The following is a 16,336-nucleotide window of genomic DNA, read 5'->3' on the forward strand; positions in this document are numbered from 1 at the left end:
GTATACCATTCAACATATGTTTTTATTACCATTGTCCTGAAATGAAATATTACTTTATTACTGTTATACACATTAAAATGGAAAACCAGGACATTAGAGCAGTTTCTTACCATTAATGCTCTTAATATATATATTTTTTTTTAATTAAACCATATCAGTTCAACATTTTGTATAGTGAGACTTAATTAATTCAGAAATTTGAGACAAAATCAAAAAGTAGAAACAGACTTGCATTCAGTGCAAGGCTGAATAGACAGTTAGCCACCAAACAGACCCTTAATTCCTTGTCTTACCTCCCAGATAATACAATGGCACCAATTATATGCTAATCAGTGTAACTTACAAAAACCTTTTTTGCCTACTTTCTCTCTGTCACTACAAGCTTGAAGAGTGAATGATACTTAGTCATGCTTCCTTATTAAGTCATTACCTCTCAATTAGAATAGGACTAAACTAAGCCAACTGTTTGGAATCACTTTATGTATACTGTTTCATTTGTAAACTGAATAAATGAACAGACAGGTTTTAGAATGACCTATTTAAGAAGTCATAGCTATTGCAATTGCATTTTTTCAAATAACAGAGGCTCTTTAGAAAACCTTCCTTCATTCAAGAAATCGGTGATTAGTGTGCTCCACCTATCTTCTTTTTCTGTGTATATGTAAGTAATCTTTTCTACAAGGGTTAAAAGGTATTCCCTATGCTTATTGTGAATGCTGTAACATGTCTGTCTTGTAAAGTACTTTGATTTGGGCATATTACTTTATTCTCTGGGATACAGAACCCAGTCAGAAAAACCATCTGTTTCAGTATAATGGAAATCTTGATGGTGTTTAAATTTCAAAATGTGTTCACCACTTTGATATGATTATATAATATATTTTCCATATATTATTATCAGAAATTAGAGTGATTCCTTTTCTTTATTTTCATTTCCACACAATGTTCCACACCAAATATCAGGCTTTAGTCAATAGTACTAAATTAGTATAGTTCAGGAAAATTGTGTGAAAATGTAAATGGAAAATCAACAGGTCATTTATCTTTACTCAGCAAGTTATTGCATACATGAAAACATACAATAGTTAACACTTGGCAGTTCAACACATCAAAGTGTTAATAAGACATTGATATTTGTGTGTTGTTCTGCTGGTGGCTTCTGAGGACTGCAATGGTTTGATTTTTATGTCAGATTTAAAAACGTAAAAGTCTATAGATGTTAGTATGCATGCTGGTGATTTTCTAAGGTAAAGAGAAAAAAAACAAATTGAAGGGCAAGGCTGCTGGCTGGGAAAAATACTGTTCAGACAAAAAAGAAAGTAGTAATTAGACCATCTGTTTGATTAGTAATATATAAGCACTCCAGGGCAACACAGCCATAGCGATAGAGGCAAGAGTTAGTTGCTCAGATGTCTGCCACCAGCCGTTTAACCCTTCTGCGACTCAGCGTGTTTCTGACCCCAGCGCATCAAAGACGCAGTGTGAAAGAACGAAAAGAAAATGTAAGAGTTCATTCCATCATTTCTGGGAGAAAAGTCATCACAGTGTGTCTGCAATGATGCATATGATCGTTGTATAGCATGAACTGAGAATCGCACTATTTGCAAGTGAAAATGCACCCTAGAGCATAAATGAAACGGGGATAAGTAAGTAATTCAAAATTATTTTTGCATTTTTTATATAAAACTATATACATTATATAAGAATGCTCATCTTTAAAAAGGTGGGAACTACCAGACCAATATGGTGGTGTCTTTGGTAGATAAATCTGTAAAACCAGGTTGCACTGTGTATAGATATGTGTAAGCACAGTCACGTGTTTGCAATCTGAATTAAATCTAGAAGGGTGCAGAACTGAAGAATTCGATTTTAATTTCTAGGGCAGCCAATTCCCTGGCTCCAATGAGGTTTCCTCATTAGGAGAGTTATTTCCTTGCATTTTTATAATCAATAAAATAAGGAAAGGCACGGAGGTGTAGGCTACTAAATATTAAATGTTAAATTTTAAATGTTTTAAACATTTTAATCAGGCAGATTCATATGACCATTTTGACAGTTGGCATTATGATAAAGCACTCATCGGTGAAAGTCTGAGGAGGATGGGGATTTCTTTAGTTTTTAGGATCATCACAAAAGTGTAACCAGGATGAGCACTCATTTCATATGGTGGATACACAAATGTAGAATTCTTTTAACAATAGTCCTTAAAAAAAAATTACCTCCAATACAGTTATTATTTCCGAAAAATGTCAAAAGGAAAATAAATCTGTTCCTGAAAATAATCTAAACTGTAAAGTTTATTGATAAAAGAGATGGAGTACACGCATCATTTATTAAAGAACATTGTTATAAACCTGATGTATTCAATTAGAGTTTAGTTAGATTTTTGTTACACATTATATTTAGTCACTTGGAAGTCTTATCCATATCTGAATGTTTTATTAAATTCAGCACAATTTCTTTGTCCTGCATTTAATTTATTGCATGTGTTCTAAAATTCTGTGACAGTCTCCATAATACCTGTGGTTAGCGATGATGTATTTTGACACTCTATACACATATAACATTTGAGGTGGAATGAACTAGGGACACACAGGTTTGATGATAGCACAAGAAATAAAAAGTAATAGATATATTTTTAGAGCTCTACAGAGGTATCATTCATTACCTGTCCTGATGCGAAAGAAAAGTCTAACTGTCTGCAGAACAGACTGAAGAAAAAGTACAGGATTCCATACAAAAGTAGTCATTTTACTTACTGAAAATCTAGCTTTTCAGGTTTGTCATTCAGGGCAAATTAAACCTTTTTTTTGTTTCAAAGGAGAGTTCTCGGAATGTTGTCAGTTCTGAAGGTCTCCACCTACTGCTATTACATTATTATCCTAGTGTACATTTTCTAGTCACTTGGCCAGGAACATCTGCTGTGTGCAAGTGGTCGATATTGTGAAAAAGTTCAAAGAGGACAGTTCATTAGCTGTGTCAGCTTTACAACCAGAAGGTAACAGCCTAAAAGTGAGCAACAACAAAGATGGACAATAGTAGCCTCATCAACTAGTGATTTATCATGATGGGAAGACCTGTTTAACCTTTGCCCATCACCAGCCTTCTTCCCCTTGAAAGAATCCATTGTCAGGAGAATGGACCTCAGTGAGTGTGAAAGAGAAAAAGATGATGTAGTTAAAGTCGAATTAAATAAAACTCACAATAAATGGAAAGGCTCCTTAATAGAGTCATGGACTGACACAGCAAAGGAATACGCAAAGTGCAAAAATACTGTATTGATATTGTGACTCAGTTATTTATGCATAAGCTTTTTATGGACCAATGTTAAATTATATTGAATATGTTAGTTTTTTTAAGTAATAGACTCAATGCTGTAAAAAAAAATAATAGTTGGTTTTGTGGAGATAAATTGCATGTGCATTACTTTGTAAAACATTTTAAAACTATGGTGGTTATCATAATGCGTGTTTAACTTGAGTATGTAGCAACTGTACTGACACCCCACACAGACGTAGGGATCTGAAACTGTCATAAAAAGGTTACATTTCTTTATTATTATATCAGCTGCATGAATCTAAATATCAGGTACTTGCGTAAAGTTTCTGTTGTCTGTAACAGTAGTGCAAATGTGTATATTCTAGTCTGATAGCTTTGGCTGATAACCAGCGTGCATATTTTTCATTTCTGTATTCAGTAAGTCAATGGCTGAATTATTACATTTAAGCACAAGTAAAGTATATTTAACAAAACAATGATTTTACACCTTGATACTGAAGATACCTGATAGATTTCAGGATTAAATACATTTGATTAAGATTTATCTTCATTCAGTGCTTGTAACAATATGAGTATCAAACCATGGGAAGGGAAAATAGAGGCATTTGATTCTGAGTTAACCCTTTTTCTGGCCTATGATAGCTTTGCCAGTTAGTGAAATATTGCATCAGATGTTGCTCCTACATGCACATTCATGAATTGCTTAATATATTATCATTTTTAAATGTCAGTTTTAATGTTAGATTCTAAGCTTTTGTTTGCTCTGCTTGTTACAAAAATTCATTGTTTTTAATTATATTTTTATAAATGAATTCAGTATTAAATATGTTGTAATGAAGATTATATATTAGTCTACTACTGTATATGTAATCAGTCATATTACACAGCAGCTTGCAGTGATCCACATAAGACACATATGTATAACTAAGAATTATATCTTATATTTGTCTTCATCGTTTTCTGATCTATTCATATACACAGATAATGTATAAACAGCATGTTTGCTACCATGAAGTTTTATTTTCAATGTGATCAAATTAAAACAGTATTAAATTACACTCACGCACGTACAATTCAGGAAACAGCATAAGGGTAGCTGTTCCAATTCGAGTTTGCTGAATAAATTTTTCTGAATAAATCTTTCTGAAAACAGGGCAGCTAATGCATCTCCCTTGGCTGGTAAACTGTTTTGTTAACAATGCCTTGTAAAGTGCCGGAGTGCTGGGCTTGAATGTGGAACAGTTGGGAGGGTGTGGACTGTGGCCTGTTTGGGACAGCGCCGAGCGGCAGCTTCTCTGTTCTAACAAGGCCTCGCTTAGTCACACCACCTGCCTCCTCCATTCTTCACACAAATAACTGCTCATGACAGTATGAACAGACGGACCTTAAGCCTCAATACCTCAGAGACACAGCACCAGACGTTGCAAGATGAGTTAAGAAAGGACTTTATTAAGTGATCAATAAAGTAAAGATCACAGGGACATCTTCAGCACTAAATGTTGTTCAACAGAGCAGAAGATGTTACCACAGCTAGTTAGGTACTTTGTTCTTACCTAGCGCTGTGTCATCAGAGTCCTTTATCTCCTCATCAGTTTCACCTTTATTGTGTAGAAAACCAGCTTCACAGCTTTGACCAAGATAATTATTCAGGCAAATTACACTTTTAATCCAATTCAAACAATCCCTATATTGGTCATCTTGATGTTAGAAAATTAAAGTGTTACTTCAATTAATCAAACTAGGAAGATTCTAAACGTTTATCTACTGTACATTTTTCCAAGTGTATCCGAATAAGGGGAATTACAGCATTCATAAAGGACATTTGCTTGTATATGTTCATGTGCATTTTTATTATGCCTGTTAATTTGACTGTAAAGCAAAGAGGAAGCTATAAAAAAGATTACGTTGATTTATTATGAGGAAATGAAAAATAATGTAAATCCATGATACGTACACCTTGTAAGAACAGATCCACTAAGTCATTCATAAGAAATGTCATGTATTGAAATACTAACAGCATCATGGAGTAGGTTAAGTAATATACTGTATATTACTTGACATATTACTTGATATTAGTTTATCAGTGTGGGTTTTGAAAATGTGTTTTGATTTTTTTGTTGCTCTTTTTACTTTCCTACAGAATAATGAGATATTTGTACTGTCAGTATAATTTCGGACAATATAATTGTCTTAAATATCAAGCAATAACAGGCAATAGAAGTAGTTTCTGTGGTTTAAGTGTGACCAACTCAGTGTGCTACAAAGTGAAACAGAGCATCTGACCTTGCAGAACATTAAAACCAGCAGGCATTGAGTCTGAGGGGCAACTAAAGTCCCCACTGATTAGTCATTTATTTTTCTCCCAGCTGATTTCTTTTGATTTCCAATATTCCTTTGACAGGGTCTCATGTGTCACACACCCTACAGGTCCCCAGCTTCATGTATTTAGGCTGAAGGCTTTTGACAAGGTCAAAGCAAAGCGAATTGGTAATAAGTGTCTTCTTAGAATTTTCTGGCATTAATAAGTACACAATTCTCATCACAGAGATATCATGTTGCACTGAGGCCACTTAAGAAAAACACACTGAAACAGTATGTGTTGTAGTCACCTATGGCTGGAAAAGAGTGGGTACAAATTTAAACAAAATGCTTTTTAAAACTAAAATGAAGCATCAATGATTGTGCATTAGCACTGATAATTTTTCTCTGTCCAAAAAAAAGTAAATAACAGACATGTTTTTTTCATTGTTCATGCCGTTTATATACTTGTGGATTAAATGACCCAGAGAACAGCTAAATTTGTCTTAGTCTGCTGATTATCACTATAGTAAAACAAGAAACAAGAAACTAGCTGTTTAAAAGGTTCCTGCAATTTTGATATACTGTATCTGTACAATCTTTCAAATATGATTTCACATTATTAAATCTGTCAGGCTCAGTTTATACATCTAAAGCAATTAGTTGTTCTGTGATAAATGATAGGATTCAAAAACAGTAGTTATAAAATGAAATACGTACACATAACACAGACTTTGGAACCTGCCATGTTTTATTTTGCACATTTGTTCTTTGGCATTTTCAAACCATATGGATGCATTTGTTTAATGGCCTCATCATTGTCTTCAGGTAAAGTTATAACCTAGTTTTCCATATACTAAATTTTACTTCTATTTTTGGCGGCTTTTGAACTTTGGTACAGTAGTTGAACTCTGCTACCAAGTATCACAAAATTTTACAATTTTGCATTGAAACATTAAGCAAAGGAAGAGACAGAGGAAGAAGAGGGTTTTACTGATTTGTACATTCGATCTCAAAACATTCTTTACAGTGTCACCACATGTTGCAGATGTTAATACAAAGCTGCTGCAATGTTCTCTTATCAGCTTGCAGCATTCTGAAATTCTGAAATCTTAAAATGTGTTTGTAACATCCTCAAGTAATGTCTGCTAAAGGTCTACACACAATGTAAAAGTTTTAGCAATGTGGTCACAACATTTTGTTGGAAAATGTTACGTATGGCATCACAAAACTGCACACTTCCAGTAATGTAAGATCTTTCCAAAAACATGGTGTTTAATATAATCAAACCGCAGCATTCAGAACATCCAGCAACAGTTAGAAATGTTTTGTGTTAGCTACAGTAGGTAAGCCTTAAAGGGGAACTGCTGTCCCAATTTCTCAGACTGGTTCTTGGTAACAAAATAAATTCATTGTTTTGCCTCAACACATCTCCGGATGTTTTGTTGCCTCGTTGCGAATCTCAGACATTGGCACTGCGCTTACCTGGAAATTTTGTCTTATGTTTTGATGTAAATTGGAGGTCTTACAAGTTACTGTGTACATTTTACTTTTTTTGCAATTTGAAATGCACTCATCAACACTGATTCTTTCTAACTCTGAAATATGAAAATAGTGTTGCAGTTCCCCTTTAAAGTCTACATGGGAAAACTCAGCTCCACATTGGGCTGTGGCATCGATGATGCAAAGCCAGTTGTTTCTTTCTTCAGCTGCTCTGCAGGCTAGAGTTATTTTATCCACAATGTTCCATTTGCCACCTAGATTGTTCTCTCTATTCTTATGCCCTGTTTTTTCTCTTTTAATTTTCTAACACAGTAGTAATCACGTATCTTTCTAACATTACAGTAAAATGATCAATATTAACAAACTACAATATACTGTACCTGCACAAGCACAGTACTAGCTTCGTTAGAATCTGTGAAAAGAAGAAGTAAATTACAAACAATTACACTCCGTTTCTTTCCAAGAAATGCACTATAAAAATAATTATTGTATTAATTTGTACTAGACCCTTCACTAACCACCTCGGTTTACACACTGGTGTACCTTCAGGGAGGAAAAAAGCTTTAAAATAAACATGACATTAAATGGCTTTGTCTGACATGAAAATGCTGTCCTAATAATATCAAGAAAATCTAATTATCAGTGATTCCATATTTAACCAAGTGAAATGTAAAATTTCAGAAGCTGAGAAAAATATCCATGTCACTTTATAGACCATGGCAATTTTTTTCTTTCTGCTTTTTGCTGCATGAAATAACTGCTAATTGTTCCTGGCAATCTAGTTCTTTATCCACAAGTGATGTGGGAGAATGCATGGTACATTACTGCTGTTTCAAAGTATTTGTCCAATAAGATCGATGCTTAAACACTGAAAACTGGTGATGTTGTTATTAAATAGGGTGCAATAACGTAAGTGTCATAACATTTTAAAAAATTGCAATGCAGTTATAAAATTTTGCAGAAACATAGTAAATCAAGATTGCAGTTTCACAATTTATTATTCCATTGTATGGTTTAGGTTTACAGTCTAAAACAACTCCAGAATTTCTTGTGTGCCACATGGCCAGCAAACAGTAAGAAATTTAAGAATTACACCCTAGCAGCTAGACCAGCTGTACAAATAATAAAATAAATAGGTTTTCAGATTGGTATTAAAATTATGCAGGTTTAGAAAATCCTTAGAATAATTACATTCTCTTTATGCTGAATTCTAAACATTTCAATTTTCTTTTAAGTAGCTTTCGGCTTTTTTGATGCTAGGTTTGTTGGGAGCCTAAAAGTAGAGGACTAATAAAATAAGAAAGAGGCTTCAGAGGTGTTTATACATTTCAATTATCTCTTGCTTTCTAGCCTAAGATTGAGTCTGGCCTGATTGGGTTGCCCTCAAGTAGCACTTGAAACTTGGACTGCATTTTTTGCAACACTGTCTCCTAAATCTTCAAGGCATTTTCTTTGTAGTGGAATCTGCTTAGTTTGATAAGTATACAGAGGTGCTAAGGGCTGGTCTGGACAAAGCAGCTCTGCCTTACAAAAGTGAGGAACCAAATAGAGAGCAAAATTGGAACTCTGGTGCCCAACTCCTGAGTAAACAGACAAAACTAATGGATCGGCCATTTCTCCTCCCATCCAATTACTGAGATCCAGTGGAGAGAATATGTCCACGTTGGTTCACACAAATTCTAATACTCCTAATCCCTTCCATACATATAAACCTCACATTCACTAACATTACTTCATTACACAGCCACCCAAGCAGTGTGAGTGCTGGAACGGACCCACCAGCTGCGAAAACCTGCCTCCTTCAGGTTTTAATAAGCTAATGAGGGATATGCAAATGCTACAGCTTATAGGATTAATACTTGTCCAACAGCAGTCCACCCCACAGTGATATAACACTAATACAGGTGTTAGTAAACTGGCATTAGGAGCTGGCTAATTTAGGGCCATTCATGCTGTGATTGTACTCTCAGCACTGCCATTTGTAGTACTGTTTGTGCCCCAGTGGGGAATCTGTTTTGTACTGTGGTAGGTCTGACATGATCCCTTACAGTTACTCCGGACCCAGGACTGCTTGGATACATTTTAATGAAGCTCTTTGGGGCTTCCACTGGGCTAGTGCCAGGTACCAGGCAGTCCGCCTTTCTGTGTGTTTCTTCTCTGTGTCTGAAGTTTCAGAAATGGACAATTTCTTTTGACATTTTAAACTATTATCCAAAGATCAGAAACATACAGACGTTTTCAAATGTAGCCTGAATATTCATATAAAGCCACAACACAACTGTTCTTATAAAACACATGCTGAATGTATCTGCACATGTCATGGTTTGGTCCACTAATATACATAAAACAATCAACTATATCAGTGGGTATAGTTTCTTCTCAACCCTTGAAACTCTGCTTTCAAGTTGAAAGGGATTTGGTGGCTGAGAGCACACACAGAATCATTGCAAGAACACATTCCTATTCGCCTCCGCTATGTTGTTTTCAAACACACATTTTCAGATTTGTTGGACCTGCAACACACTGTTACAATACGCTTAGTGGCTATTTGGCTATACTTATCAAACAATCATGTTCATGAAAATGAATTTTGGTGTTGACCTAAGAAGTCAATGATGAAAACGTATGTCGGTGATCCTGTGATCATATCCATGTGGATGGTCATTTGCTAACTTTTTTCTTAATTAAAAATATACTAAACAAACCCATGTCTGAAGTTGAGCAACCCTTAAGAACAGTAAATCCAATCTGGAATTTACATAGAGTTATGTTAATACTTTCCAGACTCTGAAAGTCCCTCTTGCAATCCTATAGTCGTCTGTGAGTGTTTATTCACATCTCAAGCTGCCCTAGTATTGATATGTCTGTGAGGTGATCCAAAATCCTAGCAGATGGCTACAGCTTTTTAGTACACCTATTGTGCCAGTTTCAAGTTTGAGACACTCAAAGACACCAGATGTTAAGAAACACAACTTGGGCTGTGACATTAAAATGACTTTAGTCTACAAAAGGAAATTTTGTGAATTGACTACCTACTTAAAGCATTATTTGATTAAGACAAAGTAGGATAATACATTTCAAAATCTATCTTTTATATATACACGTATCAGGCTTAATTGATTCTATGTTTCTATTGGCCACTCATTTAACATGTGAGAACTAATATTAGCAAGAAGAATTCTAAATGTCTTGTGTATTTTCTAAAGAAAAATATGACATAGTAATTGCATTAAAGAATGTTTACAAATATTAGAAACTGAAGCGTTAAATTGTTTCAGGAAATGATGAAGGAACAGAAGGTGCTGTGCAGGCTTTGCTTTCAGTTCTACAAGCATAGCGCAAGTAATGGTGAGGGTAAAGGTTAGCTTTTTACAAATTTGCAAGACAAGATGTACTTAAAATTGTTTTGTGGATGGCCCTGGTGGTGCAAAGAAGTCATTAGGCTGCTCCCAAAACACAACAATGGGAAGATTTGAAATGGCAAATAAATGCCAGCGAGAAAACCAAATACACATAATGTCTTAGTGGCTTTCATGTCTTAAGCAGTGCCTCACGAAAGCTGAGATTCACCAGCTTTCCTGTTTCTCAAGCATGAGAAAACTGCACATCATATCAATGGCGGCTCAGAATCCATACTGAAAAGCTCAGAATTTCACCAATAGATTATGGGATCAATCCTGTCATGTTATCACCGATACTGAATTGCTTTCTTCTGTGATAGTATTTTACAAAGTCTTAAGATTTTTAAAAATGTTTATTAAATGTTGCATTTGTGAACTATTTTATAATAATCTAATGTAACCTGATGTCGCAAACTAGCTAAAAGCTTAAACTGACTTTAAATTTGCAACTATCGTGCTATCACACATTTTAATATCACCAAAGACTTGACACTTGGATAATTAACACTACAGTCATTTTTAAAGAACAAAATACTTAACAACAAACTGTAATGTATGTAATGTATGAAATAATTCATATGTGGGAAGGAAGTTTTAAACTAGCTTTCGCTATCTGAATGGAAGATAATGAATCTCAGGAATTAACGCAAACTAAGGAAGTGTAAGTGAGATAGAAAAGAGCTAAACTGCTGAGATTTATTTTAATCCATTTAGTTATTTAGAATTATACAAGGCATTCTGATTCAGCTAAGCACAGATACAGTACATAGTCGATACACTGGATATAACAAAATCTGATAAAAATAACAAATTACATTTCAGAGGCATCTGGTCAGGTGGGAGCATTCGAAATAGAACAATGAAGACTTCTAATTCATTGATTTTTTGCATCCTTATCATCTTGCATTCAAAAGATTCTTAAGGAGCATGATCCACACAACTTTAGATTTTCTTGAAACCGGCAAAGGCAAACCAGCACTTACAGTGTGTCAGACACACAATAGGAGGATGTGTAGTGTAAATGAAAAGGAGGATTCCAGGAACAATACTGTGTAGGTAAGCATGGGATTGTTGAATGTTACAAATTTGTCACTAGTAAGCAAATCAGAGCCCCACAGGGATTTCCTTAGACAAGGTAGAAACAGGCTGTGCAGAGGTGCTTTGCTTTCTTACAGTATTACTAACACCTGCTGAGAGTTTTGAGGCACGTTTCCTACCATTTCCTCCTCTTAAAGCTGTAGTAATCTATTTGCTTATTTAATGACTTTATTGTTCTAGACTGTAAGCACGCATTCATCCCTCAGTGAAGGTTTAATTCTGCTTAACTGCTGGCTTTAGATAAAGACAGATTTCTTAAAGCTGATTTGAACTGTGTGCACTGACAGTCTGTGAATCGGGCTTTGGCCCTATATTCATCGACTTCACATCGACTGAACAAAGACATTTCAGAGACAAATGGAGGGAAAATGTGAAGCTGGGTAGAAAATGAGCTTGTGCTAGTGGTAGTTTTACATTTTGTCTACAGTATATAAAAAGTAGTGTCCAGAGTTTTAAAAGGCATACTCTCTGGACCTTCTCTATCAGATTGTAATAAAAAACTAAAAACTTTTAACATAAGCAATTGTTATAGAATGTCTGCTATGATATGCACTATTATAGCTGCTACAAAATATATCCCAATTATTTTTAGTACTGCTACCATATCAGCTTTAAAATCCAAGTTACTGGTGATTTCTGTGGTATTTTGTAAATCAACATTCTGTACCATACAGAATGTATTCGCTGACTTCAATTTACTTTTCCTAGATCGTTGTTAATTAGGTTCTAAATTAATCTGCTTCTGCTTCTTTCTAAATTGTTATCTCAGAACTGTCCTGTACTAGCTAACTTTTCAGTTTATTTTTCCCCTGTCGTTGATATACACATCTGTGCGTTTTGGAAGATTGGGGCTGAAATATGAAAAAATGTACTTATAAAAGGTCAACCTTCTGAAAAGAACAGGCTATCATATTGACATTTTCACAATAACCGAGCCAGAAAGCATGTCATCTAGGTAACAGGCAAGTCAAATTGCATGTTCTTTTATTCTTTTCTGAGGTGTCTGGGTGCCAGATGACCAGGATAAGGCTTGTATTAATTACGTATTATTCAACAATAAAACCCTTTTGACAGTTTCTTTTGATGACAAGGAGTCACTCTAATTAAGCTAATCCTAGCAATAGGATCAGCTGTGGGCTGGCACCTAACCAGTAGGACCAATTCTTCCCAATCTGTCCCTATTACCTAGAGCGAGAGTGAATGTGATCAGTAGCCTGCATTTAGGAAACAATAACAAGCAGATTGTGCTGTCAGGGTCCATTAATTGCCATCATTAGCATCACAGTTTTGAATCTGTAACAGTTTTCTAAGCCTCAACCACTTCTTTGTTTAATTTAAAAGGACACATGATTACAGGAGACTTGTTTGTTAATGAAATAAACAAAAAAAATAACAGCATTACAATAGTAAAATTAAAAGGTGTGTATCATTAACAGCTTTTAAAAAAGGATTATAATACTAATTTGCAGTTCTGTTTAAGTTTAACCTTGTACCTTGACATCAGTAATCCACTGCACAGTATTTTCTTGGAAAGCACAATAAATCTCATATTTTATTTTCCCTTTAAGCTATTTGTTTGCATATTATGCTTTTTCCATGGTCTTTATACATTTATACAAGATAAGTCTGTTTCTTAACAGGAGAAATGTAGCAGATTGAAACTTTAAGGGAGAAACATCCATTCACCAGTTAATTTTAAACTAACACGTTAATACTGAGAAGAGCACAGAGATCTAGATCATAACCCAGCAGGCACAAGGTGCAAGGCTACACCTTAGACAGGGCACCAGTCAGGGAGAAATACATGACTGTTTCACGTTCTAGGTTTTACATTTAGGTGATTTAGGTTTCACATTAGATGGCTGTTCTTTCCTCAGTTCAATGCAATAGCATAGATAATAGGTTTACCAATGTAAGAAAGATTCTTTAACATCTCTTGTACAATACTCTAATGAAGAGTACCTTAACAACCAAAGAGTTTTGGTAGTGTGTTTCAATTATTAACAAAAAGGACTGGGTCAAAAAAGGAAATTACAACTGAGATAATCTTACTTCAGATTACATTTCCAGAAATGACTAAGCAGTAGTTCTTCTTTAGTTTAATAAATCTTAAAAGGTTAATGGAGTTCTGCATGGCATACTTTTGGGTCCCTGCTATTAAGTAATCTGTGAAATGTTTCTAAGGTTCTACATTTATAAGGCCAGTGACTGCTTTGACTTTGATATATTAATACACTAGGGAACTCTGTCTGCTTTGTCTGCTTGATTATATACTGTATTTCAGCCTACATGCAAACTGTAATGAAAAAACATTTATTATTTATGGCTGTATATGTACAGTATATGTCTCTCATTCTGATCCTAAAATTATTTATGAATAACTATTGTGAAATTACAGAACTACAAATTGTATTGATGAGTTTAACATACATTAAAAGCAGGTACTTACCAGACTGGAAGTTATAAATAAATAAATGCTGAGCACAATGAAAGCTACAGCACTTTGTCACAAATTAACAGTAAATCAATAAATAGCTACCAGGACACTACCGGTATAAATAAGGAAATGCAAACTAAATAAGCATACAATATAGTATACAATCTCTTTAAGTGAGAAAAGCCAATATCTTCTGACATTTTCAAAGCTACCATATTTATGGAGATTCACAAAGATTGAATGTGTGCTGCTGCAAGTTTGAACAGAACAACTGTCCATCTCCTGACACAAATCGATGAATGACAATGAATCAACATGTGCGATTGACATAAGTTCGGCTGAAGTCTCTTCCCTGCAGCTGACTGCAATTAATACCTACTGACAAGAACAATGACTCAACATTTCCCTTTCATAAAAAAGCAATTAGTGCTGCCTCTTTTATGTGAATTGTAAAGATCATGGTTCTGAATTTTAAGTGGCTGTAGGTGAACTTTTGATGTTGTGGACGGCAGGGGACATTATTTTTTCGATCACATTTTTTTTTCTGCAGTGGCGGTTGTCCAGTAGTGGAATAGTGACCTTAATTTTTTTTATTTCATATGCTGTCACTTATTTCCTCTCTGGTTGACACTATGAGATATATATTTGCTTTTTAGAATAATCTCATGCTGCAATTACTAGTGTTTTAATGCCTTTGAACTTTATATCCATATATACAGAAATAATAAAATTGTTCAGTAATTAATTGTTATTAATTTTGCTCATTCTGTAGAAAAACAGAGAAAACAGTATTCAACCAATATTTTCATCAATATTCAATGAAAAAGGGTACAAAAGTTGTATTTGTGTCAAAGCGAATTTGAACTCTATAAACAACCAAATAATTTAAACAGCTCATGCCCTGCAAAAAGCATTTTAACTTATAGAAAGGCACTCCCTTTAAACAGAAAAAGATGAGGTGGAAAGAGTTTTGTGTTTCAAATACACAGAACCTTATGCAGAGGTAATGAGTAGAAAATTATTTTTCCTGACTTTGGTCACATTTCACACTTATTCTTCATTTGTGTGGATTGCTAAAAAAGGGAACAGTTCAGTTCAACCAAGAAAAAAACATAATGACCCCAATATTCATTATATAAAAGATTTAAAATGCTGAACCATGAAATGGATTCCAGAAGTTAGACTTGGAAAGCAACAACAGCTTAGCCTTATGTTAAAAAAGCAAATGGCACATGATCTAGGACTGAATAAAAAACAGCTGCTAGAAAGTACCGTGGACGTTAAATTAGGAACATGACCTGAAGGGAATAGAAGAACTCAAATACAAATGCCATTGGTGACTCCTTGGATTGTGACTATGTTACTGTGGCCATTTAGAACCATCCCTCCATTTTCTGGCCACTTCTTCCAATTCAGGGTCACAGGGGAGCTGGAGCCCATCTCGGCAAGCCAGCGGGCGCAAGTCAGCGTACACCCTGGGCGTGACACACAGGCACAAACACCAGGGCCAGTCTTCCCAGAAGCTAGTTAACCTGCCAGCATGTTTTTGGACTGTGGGAGGAAGCCTGAGCACCAGGAGAAAATGGGGAGAACATACAAACTCCACACGGATCGCACCCGAGGCTGCAACAGTTAACCACTGATCCACCAGGCTGCCCTTATTCGGGACCCTTTTATGCAAAACTGCTGCTTGGTCTTTTATTTCCAGAAACGTCCTTCACTGATTATGAGTGATGTTCTTTCACACCACCAACGTTTTCAAGGGCACAGAATATATAGATGATTTAACAACTTATCGGGTCTTATCAGGTAAAGTGCCAACGGTACCCTTAACAGACAGACTTTCACAGCTACAGAGTCTGGAAACACAACCACAAGTTCCCAGGTCTAAGCAACAGTTAATCATTAAGTCCAGAAACTTGAATAATTCCAGTTTTCTGCAAAGCAGAAACACGAGAACCAGAAATTGTCATGCATGAAAAATTGTTATTGGAAATAAGTGTCAATCGAAATATTTTTTTAATTTTAAATGTAATTTATTTAAATATTTAATTTTTAATTTGAAACAAAGTCTTTTAATTCTAAATACGGCATGTTATAGTTCCCATAATTTTCCCTTTCTCCCCTCAGATACCATTATAAACTTCAGGTATTCTATAGAAGCTAAATGATCACATCTGAACATAAAACGCATGTTTTCATCACTACGTATGAATAAATCTAGTAATTACCATGAATGCTTATTGAGTTATTCAGCCCAGTTTAAGACCTAGCAGGCAGTGGTTAGAGATAACACTACAGAAAAAAATATGATTTAAAA

The sequence above is a fragment of the Atractosteus spatula genome, chromosome 16 (assembly GCF_055471065.1).
Source record: "Atractosteus spatula isolate fAtrSpa1 chromosome 16, fAtrSpa1.hap1, whole genome shotgun sequence".
Lineage (NCBI taxonomy): Eukaryota > Metazoa > Chordata > Actinopteri > Semionotiformes > Lepisosteidae > Atractosteus > Atractosteus spatula.